The following is a 24,415-nucleotide window of genomic DNA, read 5'->3' on the forward strand; positions in this document are numbered from 1 at the left end:
TAAAGTATTATAAGTGATTAGGTTTAATTTTTCGGTCATTAGGAGGGTTAATGTCGTGTTTTAAGTCGAAAACAATGTGTTGTTTGTAATTTGTTTTCTACCCAGTTTTACAAAATTTGCAATTTAGTCCAAGAATTGAAATTGTTTAAAATGACATATAACTTCTGCTCCCTTTATTTTGGAAATTTGTAGAATGATTTTTAAGTTTAATTATATTAGTTTACTGAAAGTTCCAAACTATTATGTAAACTTTATGATTTTTTGGGATTTTTAAGAATTTAGGAGTTTTTTTAGATTTTATGGAATTTAAGGTGTTTATTTGGGAATTTTAATAATTTTATGGGTTTTTTAGAAAATAACTTTTCGAATGTTTACTCATGTTATGTATATTATGTTTATAAAATTATACCAAAAAATCTAAATTGGCATAGTGGTTAAGAACTAACATTTATTTCCAAAGGTTATGGGTTCAAATCCCTTTAAATGCTATTTTTATTTACTTTTCTCAAACAAAACTACGTCGTTTTGAGATTTTTTAGCACCAACACAGTCATGCCAAAATGACGTCGTTTTGGTGAGGGATCTACGTCAGCAACGTCACGGCACGGAGGTGTCATGTCATCGTGCTGTTACGCCATTAACGGCGGAGTGACATAATTGCATTTAAACTTAAACGTTAGTGTTAAAATTGATAAAATTGAAACGTTGCTAGTATAAACGAGCCCGAGCCTAAAGGTGAGTGAAATTTGACATAGATTACCCTAATTAAAAATTTAAAAAAATCAGTTTTCCACCCAAAAATAGTATTCAAACTTTGCAGGTTGCTTTGTCCCTCATAAATCTCGCGATATTTTGGATCATAAAAGTTACATTGCGCGAAGAGCAAGGTCATTTTATCCAATTATTTTATTAGCTTACTTGGAAAGTATACCCACGTCGGATGTATCTCTCGTGTTGAAAGGTACGAAGATTTAACACCTTGTTTACATACCATGAGATCGTCTGATATGGACAATTTTAGGTTATTCTTTCAAATAATTCCGAGTGCTCTATTTTTTAAAATAATTATTTATTTAAAGTTTTTAATATAAAATTACCTATTTTCTTGCTTTTTTACCCGAATAGCATATTTTGTTTCCTTTAAACCACATGCAGGCGTTTCGAAGGAAATCTCATGATTTTCTTTACCGCACTCGTAATTCGTCCGATAATTTTTAAGGCTGTGTTTCCATTCATCAATATGAACATTAATCTCTCGTGGTTTTCTTTACCGCACTCATAATTCGTCCGATGATTTATAAGGCTGGGATTCCATTCATCAATATGAACAATTATCCTCGTCTTTCTATTTTCTGTTTAAAGTCTTTCTGTGGGTTAATACTTTGTTTTATCGTAAAATCCTTTTTTCTTTTGTTCTGTTGTGTCCAATTTGACTCAGTGATGTTGACAGACAACGTACTGTCGTTTTTGTATCTTAAAAAATAAATTTGTTTTTAAGAAAATCAAAATCAAAGACGTGTTGAGCTGGGCTAAACCCTTGAGATAACATTTTTAAATAAATTATTTCACGAAATAATATTCTTTTAAAATTAATTATTTAAATAAAATGATATCTACGATGTTGATCGTAAATCACTATACCTTTCGAACGACCTACTACACACACGTCCCCAAGCATAGGAGAGTTTAGCCTGTTGAGCTGTTACCATCTTTTTCCCGTCTCTGTTGAAATTTTTGGTTTTTCAAAAAGCCACCTACTTTTGCAAGCTGTAAGCCTCTAATTGAGCGAGAACGAGCTTTTTGGAACTTCCTTAATTCCCCCCATCTGCAGCTTTGAACTGAGAAGCACAAGCTTATCCTTCGTTGCTTTTAGCAAACACGAACAAGTTTTGCTCTTCTATCATCCGATCCGATAATGTTGTTCATCTTTTAGCTGTTTTTTTTTACTCTCCCTCGTTTTTGATTTTGTGACCCCTCAAGATCGAACCAAACAGCAAAGTTAGAAAAACCCAACAATGGCGCCGTCCTTTGATTTATGGGCAAAAGGCAGGCATAAAGGAACCCCGGTTGTTGTCAAAATGAAAAACCCGAACTGGTCCATTGACAAGGTCGAGGGTCTATCTGACGACGATTTCCTCATGGACAATACCCCAACCGGTGCTCGAGAAAAGGCGCGTAAGAAAAACGCGAAGCAACTCACTTGGGTTCTCCTCTTAAAAGCCGACCGTGCTGCTGGTTGCTTAACGTCCATTGCCTCCACATTCGTCGCCCTCGGTTCAGCCATCTGTCGCCGAGTCGCCTCCGGTCGAACCGACGCTGACAACAGTTCCTTCAAAGAAAACAAAACCGTTAAAACCAGGTTATATAACTGCATCAAAGTGTTCCTTTGGTTGTCTTTGCTGTTACTCGGTTTCGAGGTTGCCGCGTACTTTAAAGGCTGGCATTTTGGTGCCCCAAAGCTTAAACTGCAGTACGTTTTTACTTCGCCGTATGGTGTTAAAGACTTGTTCGATTTGCTATACTATCGCTGGGTTCTGATTCGGGTGGAGTACCTCGCTCCCCCTCTTCAGTTCCTCGCTAATGTCTGCATTGTGCTATTCCTTATCCAAAGCATGGATAGGTTAATCCTCTGTTTGGGTTGCTTTTGGATCCGTTTCAAAAAAATGAAGCCAATTCCCAAACAAGGCGCTGTTGCAGATCTTGAATCTGGGGAAACTGGTTTCTTCCCAATGGTTCTCGTTCAGATCCCTATGTGTAACGAAAGAGAGGTAAATCAAAAAGGGGGGAAACAAACATTTTCATCATTTTAAAAGAAAACCCATTTTGTAATTATGGTTTAATTTAACAATTTTTATTTGCAGGTTTACCAACAATCAATTGCTGCAGTTTGTAATTTGGACTGGCCGAAATCGAAAATTTTGATTCAAGTTTTGGATGATTCTGACTATCCAACGACTCAGCTACTTATTAAAGATGAGGTGCATAAATGGCAACAAGAAGGTGCCAACATTGTATATCGGCACCGAACAATCAGAGATGGTTATAAAGCTGGTAATCTTAAGTCCGCCATGGGTTGTAGTTATGTTGAAGAGTATGAATTTGTTGCCATTTTCGATGCTGATTTCCAGCCTACACCTGATTTTCTCATACGAACCGTTCCCCACTTTAAGGTAACTAAATTAACTTGTCATGTTTTGAGTTAAATTCAATTTAGTGAATTCAAGCACGATTTAGCATGTCTAGGATTAGTTGAACTGAAATTCTGTTTTTGGTTTTTTTCTTACAGGATAATGAGGATGTAGGATTGGTTCAGACAAGGTGGTCATTTGTGAATAAGGATGAGAATTTACTAACGAGATTGCAAAATATAAATTTAGCCTTTCACTTTGAAGTAGAGCAACAAGTGAACGGGGTTTTCATTAATTTCTTCGGCTTTAATGGGACTGCCGGAGTTTGGAGGATTAAGGCTTTGGAGGATTCCGGTGGGTGGTTGGAAAGGACAACAGTCGAGGACATGGATATAGCTGTCCGAGCTCATCTTCAAGGATGGAAGTTCGTTTTTCTCAATGATGTGGAGGTATGGCTTGATCGTAATCTGTAATATTCCTAGTTGGATTTTGCAGCCAATTGACTTTCATGGAACATAAATGTTTGTTGGTTTTTGTTATCTGTTTAACAGTGTCAGTGTGAGCTTCCTGAATCCTATGAAGCTTATAGAAAACAACAGCACAGATGGCATTCTGGACCTATGCAGTTATTTCGGCTTTGTTTGCCGTATATTATCCGTGCTAAGGTGAATACATTTTTTGCAGCTCACTTTTGTTAACCATCAATTGTTCTATTTTGTTGAATTTTGATTCCTATGTTCTTCTGTAATTTGATCGATGCAGATTAGTGTATGGAAGAAATTCAACTTGATCTTTCTGTTCTTTCTTCTTCGAAAACTGGTGCTACCGTTTTATTCGTTTACTTTATTCTGCATAATTCTCCCAATGACCATGTTCGTTCCAGAGGCTGAGCTTCCAGCATGGGTTGTCTGTTACATCCCTGCTACAATGTCGTTCCTCAACATCCTACCGGTGCCGAAATCCTTCCCATTCATTGTTCCTTACCTTCTTTTCGAGAATACCATGTCGGTGACGAAGTTCAATGCTATGATATCCGGTCTTTTCCAACTTGGCAGTGCATATGAGTGGGTTGTTACAAAAAAATCCGGTCGATCATCTGAGGGTGATCTTGTTTCCTTAGTCGAGAAAAAGCCAAAACACAATCGTGTTGGATCAGAAGCCAATCTTGAGGAAATGAAAGCTGATCTCGAGCAAGAACAAGAACAAAAGGCCAAGAAAAAGAAGCATAATAGGATATATAGGAAGGAGCTGGCTCTCGCATTCCTCCTCCTAACAGCATCAGCTAGGAGCCTCCTGTCTGCACAGGGAATCCATTTCTATTTCTTGCTGTTTCAAGGGATATCCTTCCTTCTTGTCGGTCTAGACTTGATTGGTGAGCAGATTATGTGAAGGACAGATTAGGGGCTATTGTAGCAAGTCATGGATGATAAAAATCCGGGCTAAGCCGGTGGACGTTGAATCTGGGTATCACTGCAAAATGATCTACTCTCTAGAGTCCGACCCCAATTCCACCCACAGTATAAAGATAAAAATGGTGTCGCATTGACACACAGAATAGCCTCCATTTTGAACATAGGCATGCTTGAGATTTGTGTACTGTTCACTGTATGTAGCGAAAGTCCCCCCCTTTTTTTTATTCTTTTGTTTTAATGTCAATTCTTTTGTAAGGAGAAGCAATTGTTGTTCAAAACTTCAAACAGGAACTAATAAGTTACAGTTTCAGTTCCGATCCCTTTGATCAGAGCTTTTCCAAATACAGGAAAAGTGAAAGGAAGCTTGGTGATATCTTTATCATTATTGTTTGCCTTTGATGTTTGTACAGCTATTTGGTTAGGTTTTCGGGGGTCCTGTACAAATTCTTATAAAAGGTCCCTTATTTTTTAGATATATTCGATTTCAGGGTAACAATAGTGGTGTTTTTTTGATAAGCACCACGATAAATCTATCTATAATGATGTTTTATCAATAAAACCACAATAATAGTGTCGTTTTTTTTTAAAACGTCGTAATATGTTCATTTATAGTGGCGTTTATTCAAAAAACGTCACTATATATATACTGTTTTGAGGCTTTTTTAGAGACTCTACAAGGTCGTGCAGTTTGCGTCGGCCAATCACGACGCTGGCTATTCCCTCCACCGTTTACAAAACCTTCCCCTACCAACCCTAATTCCATCGAAACGAAAACCACCTTTCTTAGTATGTACGGGCAATAAACCTTAAAGCGATCCATGCCATATCTTAGCACATGCCGAGTGTTTGTCATCCAGTCTAGAAACATGCCTTTTCCATTTTCTACGTGCTTTTCAGGGCCACAAGTGGCAGTGTACTAATGTAGTTTCTACGGTTTTTCATTTTTTAGGTAAAGCTATGCATTCATACTTAAAACTATTTAAACTTTTAATTTTTTTTAAATCGTACTTAACGTTTAGTTTTTGTTTTATTTTAGTATCCTGTCGTTAAAAACGTAACACACTCAGTACATAAACTATCAGTTTTAGTCTATTTTAGTACTTAATTTTTTATTAAAAAAATCAGAACTTAACGTTAAATCTTGAACGAGGTACTCTTACCCTACCAATAAACGCGAAAAAGGGATTTACTATTTTTTTTAATTATTTGATGATATTGTAATATAAGAATTAAGGATGGCAAACGGATACAATTTCGTGGATTTTGCACAATACCCGCTCTAATTGGGGCGGAGATGGGTATAATTTTAGTGGGTAGTGGGCGGGTATGGATTTAGAAAGTAGTACCCGTCGCGGGTAGTGGGCGGGTGATAAGTTTGAGACCTTACCCGTCAGGCCACTAAATACTCATTAAATTTTGGATCATTATGAATTTAGGTATAATTTTAGAGACTAATTTATAAATTTTAATATTGTATAAAATATAACTTATAATTTAACCATATATTAGGGATAATTTAACTAAAGGAACAATGCTGAACGACTTTGTTGAATTTGTAGACTAAAATAATGATGCAATTTTAGAAAAATCTGATTTAGACAGGTACTTAGAAACTGTCAACATACTACTTGTTGATGATTTTGATATTCTTAACTGGTGGAAAACAAATGTAAATAGTTAATCAACTCTCCAACAAATAGCAAAGAATATTTTGAATATTCATGTCTCCACTGTCCCATCAGAATCTGCATTTAGTATAAGTGGAAGAGTAATTGGTCCTTAACGTAGTCGACTACTTTCGGAGACGATTGAAGTATTAATGTGTTCTCAGAATTGGCTTTGGGCCGATATTAAAGGTAATCTTATTATTTAGTCTATGTTTGTTGTCAAACTATGCTTAATTATCTTATTAAAGTTTAGTTACTTATATTAGTTTTGCCTTCTATTATATATGTAGGTAGTAGTGAATTTAAATTAGAGCGCTCTCAATTGGAGGAAATAGATAATGATGATTGTAATATTGGAGTAACACATGTCATAAGTATTTTCTAAAATTTGAGAATGTTGTGACAGAGAACAAAAATATTATGTGTTTATCATTTATGTTTCTAGGCTTTAATTATGTTTTTTATTATAGTGTTTTATGTACTTTAAGATCTATGTTAACACTTGACTCAAATAATCATTGGTTTATTTTATTATGCTTCTTAATGGAAATATTTGTTTTATGTTTGTTGTTTATGTATAATTTAAGATTGCTCTCAGGCGGGTCTAACCGGGTACGTCTCAAGTTAGGTAGTGGGTGAGGAGATTAATTTAAGAATGTACCCGCGTGGACGGATGGTAGATTGAATTTTTAAAATTTACTCAATGAACTTTATAGATTGAGTTTTTTTTGTCACTCTACCGTTTCCTCTGTAATGGATGATGTGGAATAACTTAATATTAAATATATTACATCAGATTGATATTAAATACAAATTATTAATATTTAATGCCACATAAGAATTTAAAATAAAAGTAAAAAAAACAAAACCTAAAACTACTCAACCCTAATTTCAAGCTTCTTCTCCAACCTCAACCCCCAAATCATCACCGACCGTTCAAAATGACAACCCCCACCCGCAAGTGCAGGAACAGAAAACAACTATACAGTGACTGGATGCTAAATTGGTTTAGATAAAAAGAGGGAGAGAGATAAAAAAAAGTGAAAGAAGAAAAAGAATAAAGAACTAAAAATGGGATAATATAAGTTTTTAATTATTATTTTTTACTTGTATTTTAATGATTATTTTAATGATTAAAAAATGTTTATTTAGCTCACGTCATAATACCATTAAAAAGTTAACAGTGGAGGAGTGACTAAAAAAAATTCAATGTTTAAAGTTCAGTGAGTAAATTGAAACAATTAAAAGTATGATGAGTGAAATAGGAGATAAGTAAAATTCACTGAATAACCGTGTAATTTACCCAAATATTTATGAGCTAGAACAAACCTACAACCGGGATCACGAGATGGTGGGGGGAAGAATATTGTTTGCTACCAAAGATACTCGGTTTAGATTCGGGACGTTGACAACTCCAAACCTTAAATTCCTTAACAAAATGAAAAAGCATATATTTGCGTATTGAAGTGATGTATAGATATGAGCTGCAACTGTGCGGCCGGGATATGCTGCTGCCTGCTGCCCTAATGTCTGCCTACCTGAACAGACCGTCACCTCAAAAGCTTTTTGTTTGATGTTGGGCCTCCAGCGAATGAGATTAAATACGTTACATTTTGCTGCTCTTAACTTGCATTGTATCACAGTGAAGCAAGAGACAAAAATTTTGCACTGAATGAATGAGGCTGAGGAGGATGCAGCAGTAAATGCCCAGGTTGTGAGAAGGAACCATGCCTGGTAAACTGCCCCTAATTTTTGAAAACTCAAAAATTAAACAAAGAAATGCACAATGTGATAGCTTAAAGCTTGGGGCCGACCTGAAATTGGTGTATCAACCAATGGCCCCTCCTGTTCAAGTATTGCCAGGTTTAGCTGGACTTTCGTTGACATCAAGTGTTCAAGTTTGAGCCAAAGAAAGCAGGGAGAAAGAAAACATCAGAAAAGTGGGAAGAATCTTCTTCAAGTTGGTTCTGTAAATGGATGCTGTTTCACAGTGTCCTTCCAAGTTCAAATGAAAAATCTGAAAATGTACAAGTCCCAATCAGAAGCAGGCGGAAGGGTGGAGAATTAGCCTGTAGTTTTTAAGTTCTCCTCAGCAGAACACAAGACGACTCCATATAGGACATCACCTATCCTTTCCCTTTCAATGTCTTGGACACATCCTGGAATATTTACATAGTTATTCTGATGATTTATGTTTTTAAGGCACCATCAATGCCACTTATATTACGGGTGTAGTTTTCTACCAATGAATTATATAGTTATTGACGAAGTACAGCATTATTACTATAATTTCATTTATATAATGAGGCTTTAGTAATTTGTGTATGATACTTATGTCACATCCGAAATTAAAAAGAAAAAAAATTGTTGTTTTCAATTTTTCAACTAGTTGGTCACTTATTCACCAATGCGGGAGATTTATGGAGTTGGGGCTTTACAATATTTGGGACAGTCACTTGTCTAAAAAATATCCATCTTATCATATAAAAACATTAAAAATTATTTTCTTTTACTTGTCCAAATAGGTGACAATGTGATACTTCAATTGTCCTTCCCTTGAATGCCAAGGGACAGGTTCAAAAAATTAGGTGTATTAACCAAAGGCTGAAAGATTATAAAAACATGTTTATAACCCAATTGTATTTCTGCCTTTCGGGTTACCTTTAATCACGTCTGCTATTTTTAGTTCTCAAAATTATATCACTCTACTGCAAACCCAGAGCTGGTTTCAGCTGGGATGACAATCTAACCTGAATTTGACGAGTTTCGACCTGATGATCTGATAGGGTTAAATTTTTTTCATTAAAAAAAAGTTTGGGTCGGGTCGATTTCGGATGGAGGGTGAAAAAATTCGACCAAATGATTATAATATAATTTCTTACAAAATGTATTATTATTTTTATTTAAATCCTTATTTTATATAAGGTTGGGTCGGATTTATACTCCAAAAAATCAGATTAAAGTAGAAGTCGGATGGAGATATATATTTTTCATATTAGGTCGGGTCGGATAGAGAATACATATTTTAAAATCAGGTCGAATTGACCAAAAACCTAACACTAACCCGACTAACCCGACTCGTTGTCATACCTAATCTCAGCTTTTGAATTAATTAGAATGTATGATCCAGGTCGTGTGCAACAAGAATAAGATTATCAACCCATGACCAACTTTGATTTTACAATTCCAAGCTGGCATGTAATCATTTTTGTTGACTAAATTCAAAGGAGGGACCTCAACTTTTGAGAAATTCATATTCACTGTTTTTCTTTTTTTCTTTTTTAATTTCTTTCCTTTTTGTGTTAGCTTTTCAATTTTTTTTTTTATTTTTTTACCATCAATCTCCCCCATTGTGACCCTTTTGCATTCTTGGGGTTTGTCAGTGTGTTTCCCTTTATACGTACGCACCCCCCTTTTTTTAAACCAATTTCTTAATGTTTTTTTCCTTATCTTGATTTAATTCCTGTTGACATCTTATGACACCCTTTTTCTATGCTCCTGTCAAAGGTTAGTTGATTTTTAATTCAATATTGTTGAAGCATTTTTTTCATTACCATTTTCATATAAAATTATTATTGTAGACACTTATTTTCGAGAATTTATCTCGATTTTTTATCTAGTGTTTTTTATTATAATATTATATATATGTACATGTGTGTTATAGTTGAAAATATATGTATAGTTTTAAAATATATATATTTTAAAAAATATGTATATAAATATAGTTGACAATGGCAAACATACCATGGTCCGTTCTCAAGCACCTTATCACGAGCAGTGACGTTGAAAAAATGAAAAATAAAGAGATCATCACCAGTCAATCGAACCACCACTTCTCTCATCTTTCTCCAAAGAGAATTAACCACATGCTGCATGGATCGTAAATTGGGAAAACGTCCAAGAAATTAACCTACCAACAAGTACTTCCAACACTCAGATACCCTCGTTTATGTAACTTACTATTTGATGGTGGTTTTTTCCCCCTTTTCTTTTATCATTATCATTTAGAATCTTAATTGAGTTGGGATTATTAAATAATTAATTTGGAAAATGATTGAATAATAGAAAAGGGATACTACTAATTTAATTAATTAATTAATTTTTTCATCATTTTCTCTTTTCTTCTAGTATTATTTGTTTTACCGTAAAAAAAACACATGTTCGCTTTCTCCATTGGTTTCGCATGCTACACCTTAGGGTCAACATTTGCATTTTAGCGATGTTGGTGAACATACTATTGTTCATGTTCATTGATTCGTTTACATATATTATGTTTGTTCGATTCGTTTACAATACTAAGAAATTATCAAGGATCTTCCTTTTTTTTTAGCGATGTTGGTTTTCTTTAAGGTTTTTTTTTTTGGCACTTACTAATAGCAAACATGTCATTTGACTTGTGTGGAACTTTAGTTGATCTTGGGTTGGGTTGCCAAACTCTTAAATTTTACCTTATTTTTTAAATAATATATCCCCATATTCTTTAAATTAATTTTTATTTCTCACCCAATATTTCATTAAATAAGCCGTGTAACTGCACCGAATGATGATGTAGTAACTAAATGACAGCATGGGGAAGTAAAATATAGTAAAAAATAGAACCACCAATCCGAAGAGCCTGGGAGTGGGCTGGGCCTTTTGTTCTCCTAATGAGAAAGAGAATAAGTCTAAGGCTTTTGATGGGACGCCGAAGCACCGAACGGGATTGTCTGTTGTGATGATAAAATTGACCCAATGACCTAGCAGATAAAAAAATTTGACTCATCTTCAAAATTATTTTGAGATTTACTATATTTGTTTTAGTGATTTAGAACTCGTTACGTCATCGTAACGAATTTTAATGAAATATATTTTTATTAGAATTTATTATATCGATATAACAAATTTTAATAAAAGATATTATTTGGATAAACTCGTCATGTAGGCGTGTGATGAGTTTGCCATACACTATAACATTTATCATCAGTAGTAGATCCCAAAATAAAATTCGAGTTAACTTAATGGGCTAATTTTTAACCCGCTCAGCTTATTGGGTCAATTTTACCTGTTGTCTAATCAGGGGGATATTGTGTCAATATTACCTTTTTGGACAAAAATTACGAATGGTCACACTAATTTCCTATGACACTATTATTGTTTCAATTGATCTTTGAATTATAAAAAATTTAATAATTAGACTTTTATTTTATTTATTTAAAAACTGATATTATTTTGTGGATGTATCTCACACTCGTCAAAGAAGTATGCGACACACTTGCCTCGTGTTGGCAGTACGATTATTTTTATTAAACATGTTGCGAGTATTCTTAAAGGATTGCCTCGTGAATATCAACCATTTGTGGTCGTTGTTTATGTCATGAGAGAGTCTCTCGCACTCGAAAATATATGCACCATGCTTGTGAATGTTGAGACTCAACTTTATGGGTTTGATGCGCAAGCTGCCAATGGCTGTGAATCTTGCCCAAGGGAAGGATTTGAACCTGTCCAGTGGAGGCCATGGCAAAAATGGTGATGACTAAACCTCTCATCCATCCTCATTTTCTAGTGGTAGATCTAGTGGAATAGGTAGAGATCGCTCACAGTTCAGTGTCAACTGTGTGGTTTGATCGACCATTTGGTTAATCGTTGTTGGCATATATATAACGAGTATTATCATTGTGTGTCCAACAATCAGAGTGCGTCAGCTAATGCAAACTATTCTACCTTTGGTGGTGAAAATGTGATTCTTGATTGTTATTACTACAACAACACTAAGAGTTAAGTCAATGTGCAGTCTAATGTGCAACATAAGGCCCATGCAACTATTACTTCATAAGATCAATGGATTGTTGATTCTGGTGCCACGCACCACATGACATCTGATGCGACCAATTTCGTGCACAAGTTTGACTTCAGTGATCTAGGTAATATAACACCCTGAATCTCGGATTAATAGTTTGGGCTAATCAAAGAGAGAGATTTAAATAAACCCATTAGGCTTGCCAAACCCTTTGTCCAATTATGGGATGATTTGCGCTTGTATTGGGCCCAAAATGCTATAAAAAGAGGTGTTATTGAATTTGGGTCAAATAAGGAAGGACTAAAAAAGTAAATAACCCCTAAAGTGTTTTAAAGATTGAATTCATTAATTTGAGGTTAAGTCACCTAAGAAATAAATAAGGAAAAGTTCAAAAAATTTCACCCCATTTTTGTCTTTTTCTCTATTCTATATCTTTTTCTTCTTTTCTTGGTGGATTGAGCAATGCAATAAGCTTTATTGTCTTCCATCCCTAGTCCACAAATACAAAGATAAGTATGAAAATCCCCATCTTGTAAGCCTTATTTTAAGTCCTCATTCTTAGAGTTTGGTCATGGTAGCCATGGAAGAGGTTTAGTGGGGGTTTTAGGTTTTAGAACCTTAGGGTGATTATGGCTCATTTTTAATGTTTAGAATCACTTTTCTACCTCCCCTAATTTCTCTAGATGAATTAATGACTCATCCTCAGGCTTTGCTTTGCCTGAGGATTTACTATAACAAAATCAATCAAAACTCCTCATGTTATTTACTCTAATTTCTAGAGAAACTCCTCAGTTTTGTATAGAATAAAATGAAGAATTTAATCTAAGTAATTTGAAAGGAAAGTAAAAATTGAGATAAAAAAAAATCAATATAACAAAAGCTCCCTCAGGCTTTGCTTTGCCTCAATTTCAATCGATCATTGAATAAGATTTTTGCTTCGGATTAAAGCTGGTTACAGTCTATAAGGTCCAACGCTTGTAACTTGTTTTTTTTTTCTCACGTAACTGACGATCTAAAATCAATCTTTAGATCTCAGTCCTTATTTGGACTAACCACGACTATCGTAGCTAGGGCTGTAAATGAGACGAGACAGATCGCGAGCTACCCGAGATCGACTCGATCAAGGCTCGATAAATACTCGGATCGAATGGACTCAACTCGAATTCTTAACGAGCCGAAACAAGCTACTTGATACTCGACTTGAAAAGCTCGTGAGCAGCTCGAAAATATAACATATTAAGATTTTATTTTTTTAAATAAATTATTAATAATATTAACATTTATGTGTTGATTTTTTTAAAAAAATAATGTAAGGTTTTCATGTATTTAAGGTTCATGTTCGAGTTTGAGTTTGAGTTTGAGGCTTCAATCTAGTTAAGTTTAAGATTTTTTTTTTTCATTTTGAGCCTTTTCGAGCTGCTAACGAGCTTCTGTTCAGGATTTCGAGTTCGAGTCGAGCTTAAAAATTTTAAGCTAGCGAGTTTTTGAGTCGAGTCGAGCTCCATTTCAGAGTTTTCGAGTCGAGTCGAGCTCAGCAATACTCGAGCTCTACTCGGCTCGTTTACACCCCTAATCATAGCCAGCAACAATTTAAATTTGGAAAAACCATACTCGGGCTATGTTATCTCAATGAGAATCGAATCCGATCTCAATTTCCCTTAGCGGACTGCTGCTAAGTGTGTTCTCATGAAGTCGAACTCGCTACCAGTTGATTCTTCCTCCCAACTTTAAATCGAAACAACAATCAAGCAACATGCACTTTTTGAAATGAAAGTGTTTTGATTTTTAAAGGAAAGACCGATTGTCAATCCAAGTTTGCAGAAAATTGAGAATATAACCCGAAGTATTAGGTGCTTTTCAATTCTCACAATTGGAATTGAGTCATTGCTTCAACCTTTAAATATGAGTGTTGTTAAGCGTATCCTACGGTTTCTTACTTGAATCCTATATTATGGGTTGAAGTTTACTCTAATCACCTCTGGGCTCAAGGTTACAACTTTTTCAGCGAGGACTGGGAAGCAAGTGTCGACGATCATAGATCCATATCGGGTCATGGTGTGTTTGTTGAAAGTTGACTTGTGGTCTGAAACTATAAGAAACAAAATGTAGTTTTTCGGTCGACCATGGAGGTCGAATACAAAAGTGAAGCTAATGCCACGGCTGAGGTAACCTGGGTTTCTACTTTACTTATAGAGCTGGGAGTGTCGTTGCATGAAGCATGAGTCGTTTGGACCGAAAACATGAGTGCGATCGCTTTGAGTGTGAAGCTCATATACTATACTTATACCAAGCATGTTGACTTCAATTAGTTTATCATCTTTTAAGGTGTTTACTTGGAAGTAATTAAACTAGTCAAAGATTATGGAAGTAAGAAGCATCTCTAGGTGTTATTGAATTAAAATTTTCCTAGGGTTTACCATTCTCGTTGCATTATTTAATCTTTTGTCATATTCTCTTGCCAAAAACATCAAATGCCCTTTCTCCATGAAAAAATATTCAATGCTTTTTCTTGGGTTTTAGAATATTTCAATCTTTAATGGATGCCATGAGTGGAGCCCAAACTCCAATTAGTTTAAAGTGTTGTATCTAAATATATTTTATTAGTAGTATGCTTGGAGTTTTAACCAAGGTTTTGAGCTTATTCCTCTTATAATTTGCTTTTGTCCACCATGCTTGCACTTTTCGTGGGAAGCCTAGTCAACCACGTGTCGATCAGGGGCAGATCCAGGGGTTGTCAGGGGTAACCCGGGTAATCCCTCAAATTGTGAGAAACATTGATCAAATGATATTATTTTAGTATTTATATATATATATATTTTGTGATTTTTAGGTCGAATCTCTATATTTCAGTTAAATTCTTATAGAAAAAAAAATTATACAATAAAATTGTCTACTTAGTGTTAATTTTTTCTAATTTTTTTCATTAATACAAGTGTCACCTTTAATATTGTACAACCCCTAAAAAAATTTATAAAATTTTTTTTATGCAACCCATAAATTTTTATCTTGGGTCCACCCCTGATGTCGATAATAAGCCATGTTGGAATGAGTAAACGTTGATCAAGGTATATTTAGAGAAACGGTCAAACAATTCGATCAATTATTGGTAAAATCGCGACCATAACATAAACAAATCACATCAATGTGCATCAGTCACTAGGAATAAAAATCAGTGCGTTGAACATCCAACGATGATATTATGTTTCTTGGAAAATTTGAAAGGCTTAATTATAAAATAAGTGTCTAATATTATAAATATTATTATTTTAGGTATTTGGGTAATCAATAGCGTTAATTTCCTCCGTTAAGTAACATGTGTCATAATATGATATTTTAAAAAATTTATTTAAAACCAAACAATTACAAATATATATATTTAAAAAAATTAAAATAACTCCAAAACTTTAAAAACCTTTATTTCAACCCCTAAACCCATGTCAATTAATGCCATTTGCCGTCGAAGAAGTTATACCCGACCTCACCCCCCGGCAACCAAAATCCCTATGAAATCGTGATCATTCAACGTTCGATTGACGACGAATCGACGTTTTATACCAGGCAAAACCCTAGGATGAAAATCGCAATCCCACACGATTTCGGCGGTCAATTAACGACAACTACAACGGCATATAACTAGGAAAATGGCATAGCCTATGTTGAAGATTAGTGATCGTGGCAGGGAATGGCAGCGGTTGTAGGTTTAAGTTAGGATTTTGGGGATTTTTATAGTTTAACAGAAATTAGAATTTTTTTACAAATAAAATAATATTTTTTAAAAAAATAAGTTTCAAAATTACCATATTAAAACATGCGTCACTTAACGGAGTATATTAACATCGTTGATGGGCTAGACACCTAAAATAATAATGTTTGTAACGTTAAGCACCGAGATCATTTAAACAATAGCTTAGGCACTTATTCGTGAAAAACACTATAGTTTTGACACTTATTTTATATTTAAACAAATTTGAAAAACCTCAGTTGACCTTACACTAAAGCCAACGCTGACAGCAGCTCAGGGTCGATTTTATTAGAACTAAATTATAATAAACATAAAATCTAATTAGGATTTGATCATGTTAAATCACCTAGAATAAAATACTAAATGCAGAACTATAACTGAATTAATTAACCGGTTGAAATTATTGAGTATTTCTTTGATTATGATATTCCAAAAAGATATATTTTCTCTTGTCATAAAACTCTCTAGCAGAGATAAAAAAAATATACAAATTGACATTTTTTTAAAATCACTATCTAATTTATATAGACTGAATACTAAGCCAGCCATTTAAGTATTTATATTTATGTCCCTCGTGAAATTATAAATATAATCTATAATATTTACATTTTAATGTCATGACACTTTAATACCTATAACACATTTAACATATCGAATTATTTAATTTTATGTCATATTTTTACGAATGTATTGTTAATATAATAGATTTTGATAAATAAATAAAAGGGACAATCAAATGTTCGCATAAATGAATAAGGAGTTCGGAATATTACTAACTAATTTGGATGATCAAAGTTGAAATTGATAAAATATATTATATGTCAAGATGGTATTGTTTAAAGCATTTCGGAATCTGTTGGAACTAGAACGCAGCATGCTTCATTGGCACATGCAAATCAAATTTATACGATAAATAAGTAGTTTTAGACACAAAAATCGACACTAACTGGGACGTGTTAGAATCAAATATTAGAAGGATAAGGTATTTGATTTTAAAATAATAAAAAATATTATATATTTAATTTAAAAATTTAAGGAGCAAAAGTCTAATTTTAACTTTTAAACTTCTAAACTGATAAAAGTCTAAAATATTATTAAACAAAAAAATCTTAGGAGGGGCAAGAGACCATTCCTGAACACTAAGGGTGCGTTTGGTTCACGGAATGTAAGATTATCAGTGGGAATAAAATATTACCAGGGAATAGGATTACTGAGAATGTTGTATTTTGTGTTTGGTTAGTTTAGCAGGAATATAAGATTATCATGTTTGGTTAAAAGAATAAAAGATTATTGGAACGTATATTTGACCAAATTATCCTTATTATATATTTGTTTTTTTAACAAGTTGGAAAATATGTATATATTTTATTTAAAAATTTTAAATTTTTTTATATAATTTTTTTACAAAATTAAAAATATAAAAAAGTTTAATGAAAGGGTAAAATTTTATTTTAACCTTTCAACTTCATATAAAATTTTACTTATAGATTTTTTTGTAAATCTAAAATAGTTTAAGGATAAATTTGTAATTTAACCTTCGTAAAATTTTTATTATTTAATGACAGAAGAATAATATTTTTGGAAAAAAAAATTAAGGGTATTTTATTCTAAAACGTCGGATATCCAACAATACCTAAGAAAATGGAGGTAATGACATTCCCGGTAATATATTCCAAAAAATCTACTATTGATAATAAAACATTATCGGGAATGAAATTCTCAACCAACTAAACATGAAAATGTGAATTTTATTTCCATGAGAATCTCACATTTCTCGAACCAAACAACCTCTAAGGTTTATTGAAGGATGATAAGCACTATGCCTGGTCATGATCTTGTCCAAAAAAGAGTGGCCAAGCTCGAGAGGAGAGTAGCAAGTAGCTAGGGATTTCATTTAAATTGAAAAGTTACAGCCGAACCAGCTACATTTATGGTTATCCATTTCATTTTAAGCGAAGCCATATTCGCAGAAGATAACAAAATGGTTGCTCCGAACTTTTATTTTCCATGAATACATTAAATGGGAAAAGAAAGAATGAGACCGAAGGGAGGGCAGATACCCTTTTTGGAAAACGAAAAATTTCTTAGACAACCCCTTGGAAACGTCGGAGCTTAGGGTTTTATTTATTTATTTGCTTTGGTTTTTGTTTTTTAAAACAAAGGGAGACACCAAACCCAAGTCGATGCACCTAGGTAGGAGGACAACAAGGCAAGGATGTGGCTTGGTTTGGTCCTCTTGAAGAATTCAATTCTATATTATTATGAACAAAAAAAAAATATAAGACATGCCTTTGGGATTACACACTTCTTTGGACTTACAAAACCCTAGGAAAGGATTAAATTAAAATTATGGTGTTGTTTCCCATGCTCCTTCGATTATGATGTGTTTGGTTAGGAAATGTGAGATTTTTATGGGAATAGAATCTACATTCTTCCGTTTGATTATCCGAGAATGTCATTTTCGGTAATCTTACATTATCAATAGTGAATTTTTTGGGTATATTACCGGGAATGTCATTATCTTCATTTCCTTAGGTATTGTTGGATTACCGACATTTTGAATTAAAATGCCCTTAAAATTTTTTTCTTTTAAAAATATTCTTATTATGTCATTAAATAATAAAAATTTATCCTTAAACTATTTTAAATTTATAAAAAAATCTATAATTACAATTTTATATAAAGTTCCGGAGTTAAATAAAATTTTACCATTTCATTAAACTTTTTCTATTTTCAATTTTATAAAAAATTTATATAAATTTTATGAATTTAATTTTTTAAAGAAAATTATAGTAATATTATTGTAGAATTCAACTTGTTAAAAAAATTATATAATAAGAACAATTCGGTTAAACATACATTCCAATAATCTTTTATTACTTTAATCAAACACGGTAATCTTACATTTTTGCTAAACCAACCAAGCACAAAATATAATATTCACAGTAATTCTATTCTCTGATAATATTTTATTCTTATTGGTAATCTTACATTCCATGAATCGAACGTACCTAGATGTTATTATTCATATTCATCGTCCATTAAACAAACGGAAAAAAAAAAGTAATGTTGGTCTTTTCCCCATAACGCCTTCCCAACGCAAATTGCTTTTCTATCTCTCTGCCATGGAAACTCCCAGAAAGTTTATGCCTAAAACTCTGGGGGACAACTTGATGTTCTTTTTTAATAACGTATATCGAACAGGTTGTATGATTGTATTTTAAGTTAAGAATATTTTAAAAAATAAATTTATAAAATTTTAAGGAACTATAATCTAAATCATTTTTTTATATCTTTCTATAACACGTAATACTAAATACATAAATCCTTACTATATGCCCACGCTTGCCCAACTTTTGTGAGTTCTCTCTACTTGTAAAGCTAAAAGAATAGAAGGCAATATTGAAAAGGTGAGGAAGCTACAAAGCTCGTCACGTGAGCATATGACGTCAACTGGGGTCAACCTACTGTACTATATGTTTCGTCGCCTGTAATTATTAGGAGTGTGTAAAATTATATAACCCGGTTGATCTGATCCGTCGACCCGGATCTAAAAAAATCGGGTAATTATCTAAAAAAAGTTATTCGGCCGGGTCGGGTACCCGGCCCGACATTTCCCGGGTCGAGCCCGGGTCACAAAATCTAGCTTTTTCGGGTACCCGATTACCCGAGTACCCGGTTAGTTTTTATTTTTTTTTTATTTTTTTATATATAATTATATAAAATATAATGAATTATTTATATTATGGATTATTATATTTTATATTTCGAACTTTTAAATTTTATGTTCGGATATTAGAGTATGTAATTCAAAGTTTTGAATATTTAAATTTGTGTATATATTTTTTTAAATTAATAATTTGAAAATAAAAAATTAAAAATCGGGTATCGGATACCCGATTACCGGGTACCCGCAAAATCCGGATACCCGATTACCGGGTACCCATAACATCCGGGTCGAGACACGGGCCGAGAAATCGTCGACCCGGAAGTTCCGGGTACCCGAAAATCGGATACCCGAAAATCCGGGTACTCAGATTTGCACACCCCTAGTAATTATTACATGCTTAGTTACAGTGGTATTCTAGAAATATTTTTTAATATGAATATAATTACATTAATAATAAAAGTTTTTTTGTATGGGACAAATGTAAACAAAATTTTAAGATGGAAAGATATAATTACATTAATTATGTGAGTTCTCTCGTATTTTCTTAAGACGTGGGTTTTAAATTTATCATGAGGGGATATTTGGTTCATGTCATATTGGATTATCGAGGGAAATAGAACTTCATTTTTCTGTTTGGTTGGCAAAAATTTTCAACCCCCAATAATAAGTTATTTCTGACAGTGATATTTTAGGGTATATTACCGGGAATGTGATTACTGCCTTCTCTTAGGTATTGTTACATTCCCGGCGTTTTAGATTAAAATGCCTTTAAATTTTTTTTCTAAAAAATATCATTCTTCTGACGTTGAATAAAAAAACTCTACGAAAGTTAAATTACAAATTTTTCCTTAAACTATTTTAGATTTAAAAAAAATCCATAATTAGAATTTTATATGGAGTACAGATGTTAAAATAAATTTTTATCCTTTCATTCAACCTATTTATCTTTTCAATTTTGTAAAAAAAATATAAATTTTATGAATTTAAAATTTTTAAAGAAAATATATAAATTAATTATAGTAAAATTATAGTAGAATTCAACTTGTTAAAAAAAACAAATATATAATAAGGACAATTTAGTAAAATATACATTCCAATAATATTTTATTCCTTTAACCAAACAATGTAATCTTATATTCCTGCTAAACGAACCAAACACAAAATACAACATTCTTAGTAATCTTATTCCCGTCGGTAATCATATTCTCGCCAATAATCTTACATTTCGTGAACCAAACGCACCCTGAGTATTATCATTTTTCCCTAGAGTCTCGTTTTCCTCCTCTCTAGGTAAATATAATATTATATTTAGGATTTATCAAAAATAAATAAATATTTAGTGAAGACACTCGAATTCGTCCATTTAATTTATTTTATACAATATATATATATATATATATATATATATATATATATATATATATAATATATAATATTATTCATTCATTTGGTTCCATGTTACATGCCCATTACACACAAACAAGAATAGCCTAAGGCTAGTGGCCCAAACCCACGTGCAAACCAGCAATAAGTAGTCCTATAGCAAACTTAGGGTTTGTAAAAACCCTAGCGCCGCATGTCCATCTCTGGTCCCGTGTCGTTCAGTCAACCAAACCCCGATCGAAGTTCCCTCGCATAGCACACCTCCCACGGCCGGTTTTCTCAGCGTCGTGACCGCATGAAACACAAGCAAGTAACAAATCAGAATCGTGGACTCAACAAACACAGCCAAACCGAGTTTTACTCGGAGCAAAACACTAAAATAGGCTTGTTCTTTCGATTATAAATGCATGTAAATCATCACGATTTGGGGGGATCACACGATTGTACACGCAAATACTGAAACAAAACACTAGAAAACACGAAAAATCATAATAATACCTTGTAGATTTCGAAAGCAAGAAAGAAATAAAAAAGGTATTTTACCTTGATTTGGCGTGTTTGGCCTTGTGCATGTTGTATTTCACTTGTTCTCTTTCTCGTTTTTCTTCAAAACGGTCGATGAACAGAGGGCGTTTTCAAGATCTACTTTCGTATATCTAGCCCCTGAGGCTTGTGTTTTTGAAAATTATTCGAATTTTTAAAACAAAGAGGAGAAGGGCTTTCAAAAAAACCGAAAACTTTTTATATTTTTTAGCCGGCAAACGGCAATCGGTGCCAGCAATGGCGGTCGTAATCTGGGAACTACGGCGGCGTTCATGTGTTCATCAAGAACACATGAACTGGGCAGAGAAAATGAGAGAAACAGGGGATGGGTCGGCTGATTAAATTAGAACAAATGAAGCTTTTAAAAAAATTAACTTTTATACTCGGCCCACGAATACCCGCGCAAACCGACCCATTAACAAAGGATCCGTGTGTTTTTATTAAAAATAGGTATACTGCACTTTTGTTCCCTCTTATTTTAAAACCTTCCATTTTGACCCCAAATCTGATTCTAAACCCCGATTTTGTTCTAATGTGACCACTCAATTTGTTTTTCTTTTCAATTTGGCCCTTGTTAAATTCCATCATATTTTTTTATTTTTTTAAATCTTTAATTTTTACTTTTTACTTTTTATTATATTATTATTATTATTATTATTATTATTATTATTATTATTATATGTATATATATATATTCCTATTTATTGGTTTTACTCTATATTTGACTTATATATATATTCGTTTGTTTTTTCATTTTTTATTCATCTCACTTATATTTATTTGTTCACTTTTTTTCCTTGTTTAATATTTTATTTCTTTTATGCATATTTATTTACTCACTTTTTATCTTGGTTTCTTTTTATTATTTATTTTTATATTGCTTTTTTTATGTGTATGTTCCCTTTAGTTTTCTTATTTCATTTGTTTATTTATTTACTTTTTGTTATTTTGCTCATTTATCTTTTTTTATTTTTCCATCTTATTTCCTTTATTTTATTATTTTTTTACTTTATTCACTTTCATTTTTTAATGTCCTTAGGTTTTAAAAGAGGTGTTTCAATCTATCGGAGGTAAGCTTTGGGTCATTATTTTTACCTTTTAATTTAAAGTTACAATTTTCTTAATCTAAGACAAATGGAAATTACGTAGTATCGAAAGGGCAGTTCAAGGATGTTAACCATTCCTTGACTGTAACCGACTCCCGAATCTGACATATCTTTGGTACAACGCAGATCAGGTAAGATGGTGTCCGACCCACCTAAATTCGTTTTAAAATGGTTGGTGGCGACTCTAATCCAATTATTCAAGTTGAATCCCAATTCTGGGGCCCAACCGAAAGACGGTTCCGACAGCTTGGTGACTCAACTGGGGACCCAAGTAAGTGAGTCAGGCTAAGGTAATTTCCAGTTGTCTTTTTAACGAAAAGGGTAAGTTTAAATTTTAAGGTAACATTTCGATCTTTATTGCTTACTTCTGATTATATTTTCAAGTAAATAGTTGTACTAACCATTTTCTAATGATTTCAGCCTTCCAAATTTTTTCACCTAAGGCTCTATACCCGAGCTCCGAACTCTATTTAAGTGGGGGTGAAAATGATATCTTTGTGTGAATTTATTCACCGCATAGGCCTAGCGAGTAGCTTTCGAGATTCATATATCTTATGTCTTCGTGTGAATTTATTCACCGCATAGATATAAGGGAATGTGTTATCTCGAGTTTAACTTAGTCCACACAAGCCTGTGATGGGTTTAGAACTAAGGGTTTGGCAAGCCCAATGGGGCACCGGCAAGGAGAACTCTTGTACCTTTTTAGAACCTAAACTGGGAGACTATGGAGAATTAAAGCCTACCCCGAAACAATATTTCAAAACCTAGGATGTTTTTACCGTAACCTTGCTATTTGTTTGTCTTTCTACTTTTCATTTTTTCTTTCATCATTTATTTATGTTATTTTATTATTTTTATTTTGCTAATTTTTTGCCTTTGTATTTGTTTTAAAGCACTTGCATCATTTAAAAAATGTGTTGATCCACCAAAAACGTGTTTGTTAAATATGAATAATTCGTATTAATGGACAAAGGGGTTGTAATATAAGGGATGAAAATATAGAGGACAATCTACAAGGCGACTATGTGTCACAATCAATTCAGAATACATGGCGCCCACAATTGAAGAAGTATATCACTCTGTTGCGTTATATAGGACTCAGAATGAATCAGGCCTACATCAAGCACAATAAAAGTCTATCTTAGAAGAACTGACTGACAGAGGTTGCAGGGGAAAGATGAAGGTCACTGATCTTAGGAGTCCCTTCAAATACAACAATGGAAAAACGATAGCTGAAATTGGAGACTATTGCTGACACAGACAAATAAATTTCACATAGTTCCTATCAATTGAGGGCTCCAATGACGTATTCGTTGGGAACAGGCTCAACAAAGGATAAATGCCAGAGATGCAGTCATTCAAGACTTCTTGAGCCAGTAAAAAAAGCAAGTCAACATTTGAACGGTTCATCCAGAGAAGCCGGAGCAGTTTGACAGGTTATTCAACCGGTGACAGACGAAAGCAGAAAACTAGTCAATATGTCAGAAGCTGTCAGAATATTTTTGTCTCTTAAAAGATAAAACATTTTTGTCTCATATAAGGATTATTCATAATAACATGCACATTTTTTGGATCAATTCCTCGAACATCTCATGCATCATGCATTTAGACATATTTTGCATTTTGTTATTTTCTTTGCATTCACATTAACTAACGAAAGAATGCTTCAAAATAAAGGAATAAATATTGGATACACCACCTCACGCGTTAGACACACCCCATCCGCATAACACCCGCTTGAAAAAGAGGCAAATGGAGGCCAGAATCATACAAATAAAAAAGAATATGACAAAAAAGCAGAAAGAACTGGAGGATAAGATGACTCAGAACAGTCAAAGTACCCTGGAGTCCATCAAGAAGAACCAGGAGTCCTTGGTCGATCAAATTATGGCCAAGTTATCGGGTCTCCAACAAGCCAGTATACCAAGGGCAGATTCATCTGAAAGAGTCACTATACCACCAACCCCACAAGTGGTTATCTCACCTGG

At 33.4% G+C, this 24,415-nt stretch overlaps 1 pseudogene; it reads left to right on the forward strand.

Moving 5' to 3' along the window:
- The first annotated feature begins 1,875 nt into the window (after positions 1-1,875).
- On the forward strand, positions 1,876-4,736 carry LOC120216592 (annotated as a pseudogene).
- Positions 4,737-24,415: the final 19,679 nt, after the last annotated feature.

Source organism: Hibiscus syriacus, unplaced genomic scaffold, assembly GCF_006381635.1.
Source record: "Hibiscus syriacus cultivar Baekdansim isolate YM2019G1 unplaced genomic scaffold, ASM638163v2 tig00110162_pilon, whole genome shotgun sequence".
NCBI lineage: Eukaryota > Viridiplantae > Streptophyta > Magnoliopsida > Malvales > Malvaceae > Hibiscus > Hibiscus syriacus.